Source organism: Acyrthosiphon pisum, unplaced genomic scaffold, assembly GCF_005508785.2.
Source record: "Acyrthosiphon pisum isolate AL4f unplaced genomic scaffold, pea_aphid_22Mar2018_4r6ur Scaffold_20725;HRSCAF=21944, whole genome shotgun sequence".
Taxonomy (NCBI): Eukaryota; Metazoa; Arthropoda; class Insecta; order Hemiptera; family Aphididae; genus Acyrthosiphon; species Acyrthosiphon pisum.
In genome coordinates, this window is record NW_021770115.1 from 5,063 (window position 1) to 9,077 (window position 4,015).

The following is a 4,015-nucleotide window of genomic DNA, read 5'->3' on the forward strand; positions in this document are numbered from 1 at the left end:
ACGGCATAACAAACGGAGATTCACTCACAAGGCTAACAGACTAAACTCAAACAATACACTTAACGCCGAGACAGTTATAAGTGGACTACGATATTGGCAATAATAATAAACGCCAATTTGTTCGGAAATTGCCAATACTGACGGGATTATCATGTTTTATCGATATTCGAAATTATTCGATACTATATTATCGCTGATCCAACATTATAACGTCGATAAATTATAACGCTTGCGATAAGGATTCTACCTTTTTGGCAGAAATAGGTATAGATAATTGTTAAAGTTCCACATATGTATAAGAATCATCATAGCGTTGTCATAATACACAGCATATAAACACGTTCTATTCAAATGTTTGTATTTTATCATAGAAATAGGTATATTTTTATATTTATAATTTTCAAATTATAATTTTTAACTTTTTGAGCTTTTCAATTCCAAAATCGAGTATTCAAATAAAATTTTGGAGTATAGGATATTACCCTATTTTTTTTTCAGGTAAAAATATCTTTGTAGGAGATTACATATCTTTTATTTTTGGGTAAAAAGGTTATTTATGCAGGAGATTACATTTGGCCGAATCTAGATGCAAATATTGTTCTTAAAAATAAATATATAAGTAAAACAAAATTTGTATCAGTCAAGTTATCAAAATTATATAACAAAAAAGCACAACAAACACGTAGACTTTCTAAAAGGGTAATCTTGTATTGTAATTTATAATTAGATACTTTAGAATTATTACAAGTTTTTTAAAATTTGTAATCTTTCAAAAATGTTAAATAGGTTAATATTATGAAAACTAATATCATTAGTTTAAAAAAAAGTTTTTCGACAACACTATAAGGACTTCGTCGATTGTCTGCAATAAATTGAACTGAAACATTTCAAAAATAGTCTAAAACGTAGATAATAACGTTTCAGAGGAATACCCATGACCGCCGATAAGATAAAGGTTGGGAAACGCTGCCCTATATCATACATAAGGAACTGGATGTCTGAATCAAAATAAAATTTTAAAAGTAGTTAAACCTTTAACCAACTAGTATCTACCTAATAACAATACTATTTCGTGACTTCAGTTAAGATTTAGGTTACGTCATAAATTCATAATTATATAATTTAATTTATTGAATAGTAATAAGTTAAAATAGGTACCTATATACAATGTACATATTTTACCAAATCCTGATGGATTCACCGTCGTCGTCGTCATCCGCCGAAAGGATTACTAATAATAACTTGCAGCTTGTGAATTGTGGTGGTATGGGTTTCACTCAACCCCCCCTTTCACCCACCGTGTCTATCGGGTCACTATCGTCCTCGTCGTTAAACGCACCTTTCATAATGGATTACATTTGCTCGCCGCGCTCTTTCAGAGTAGCATTAAAAACGTTTTTCCACAATATGCCACCAATAAGACAAAAATCACAAATCTGTTTTTGTTAAAAACAGAATGTAGTTAGGTAGTGTAACAAAATATTACAGGTAAATTATTAAATATTATTGTTATTAATTATTAAATTATTAACATATTAAAATGGTAAATAATAACATTATGTATGGTTATTATAGAACTAAGAATAAAATATGAAGGTATAATTGTGACAAATATTTTTCATAATGTAATTTTACGTTTCATAGTAGGAGAAGAGTGTTTCCAAATATTTATATTTTGTTCTCTTGAATACTGAAGTAGCTCTTCAAAACCGAACTGCATAGATTTTGCAGGCAATAAAGGAAAGGATATCAGCATTTTAATAATTTTCAATGCAATGTTATTTGTATTGGCCAGCTGTAGAAACCTAAGTTTTACAACTTATTTCCAAGGCCTAGAAACCAACAAAAGATCACAATGTTGTATTTACGGATTATTAATTGAAAATCTGTAAAAATAAAAACAATATTAAATAAAAATAAAATAAAAATATAAAGTCTAACAGCTATTTAATAAGCATTCAATTACAAATAATTTACAATTAATTAATCTGTTCTTTTATTTTGTAACAATATAATAGGTATAATAGGTATAATCAATTACAGAATAATACATGTTTAATATAAGTTGTATAATTTTGATCAGGAATCATGCTGTAACTCCAGTTCAAAAACTATTATTAACCTTACGGTTTTATGCTACGGGGAGCTATTTAATTAATGCAGGTGATTGTATTGGCAAATCATCCGCTTGCCTAATAGTTCGAGATGTAAGCCTGGCTATAGCTAACTTCCGTAAAGATTATATTCGAATGCCGGAAAATGATTTTGAAATTAGGCAGTTACAACATTTTTTTTTATAAAATAGCGAAATTTCCATTGGTTATTGGGGATATAGATTGCACCCATGTGAAAATTCAAAGTCCTGGTAAGTTGTGATGTTTGGTGTATAGAAAATGCTAATATGAACATTCAGTCAAAATTGCCTGTACCTACGGTCATTTGTTTAAGTTGCACCAAAAAAAAAAAAAAACACACACACATCATTATAAAATCAATACATTCATCGTTTCACTTAGAATCTAAAAAATGTCAATGAATAAAAAAAACAAAATAAATCAAATAAAATTCTAAGTTAACGAAATTGTTTTAATTTTATTTTATTTTTTTAGCACTTATGTAAAAACATTAGACAACATTACAGTTGAACAGTCATTTTCAAAAAATTCGTTGATACTAGCAAAAGCAAAATAACAAATAATACTATCTTAAATCGTGGATAACACACATTTTGCAATATGACCACTCGTAAGTTATGTTGATTTTACGATTAACCTCTAGTTAACTAACTGGTTGTGGGCTTGCACTTTGTGTGGCTATTTGTACTATACCTATTGCAATAATAATATAACATACTTATTTTGTAGCTAAATGTTATTACAGTGAAAACTGTCTAAAGCGGACCCTGAATAAAACGGAAAACTATCCAATACGGAATTTTTCTATGGTCCCGGCACGTACCTATAGTTTTACGTAGACGCTCAACCTCAATAAAACGGAACCTTCAAAACGCGGAAACGGAATGATTTTGTAAGTCCCAAGCAAGTAAAAACCTTGCATAAACCGGAAAAATGACACGCGCGTGTCAAACCTAAACCAAAAATAAGGTATAAAATATAGATATGCCGATATGCGTATTGCGTATGTACAATGTACATCGTTAAATAGTGATAGATAAAGAAGATAAAATTGATTAAGCTTATTCATAATTTAATCATAGACGGTGCAACTGGCCCTTAATCTATTACAATGAAACATGGGACGCCATCTGCCGATTACTCCATTATTGTACTAGACCATTAAAACTATTAAAAACAAAAAATAATATAATGATAATTAAAACAAGATGGCTCACATGAGGAAACTCTCATTAGACGAACATTCTGAGTTATTATACTATATTTTAAAACAAACTTCTTCAATGTAGCGTCAAAAATCAAAATAATATAATAACAAGATACATAAAAAAACAATAGTCACAGCACGCTACACTATTAATATACTATAATTCAATTTAAGAAGCCAATAAAATACTCAAAGCTATTTTTTATGTAGCTTTGAGTCAATACGATGATCATATTTTAATATCAAATAAATAATTTACAGAAGATACCATATGTGCCTTAAGTAAAAAATATCTGCAATCTTTGATTTCCAATAAAATGTCATACCTGCAGGAGTATGATGCATTTATTGATGAAAAAAGTATAGCCAAAAAACTTTCTGAAGATCATGATCATGAAGACTTACGTTAAGATTCTTTTGGTTCATTTGAAATTTGGGCATCACCAACAGCTGAGCAATGTAAAATGGAAGTTCAAACAAATAAAGGTGAGATTGACAATGCACAATATACTCCAGAAATCGCTCCTCTCATAATTAAGGTCATGAAGTTATATGCCTGTTCATCGGACATCATGAGAAAAACTTTTGGTTTTGGAGAAGCCTCAGCTTCCAGTGCCCAAATAGAAAGTAATTTTAATCAGCTTAAAAAATTATCATTTCCCATTAGAATTGA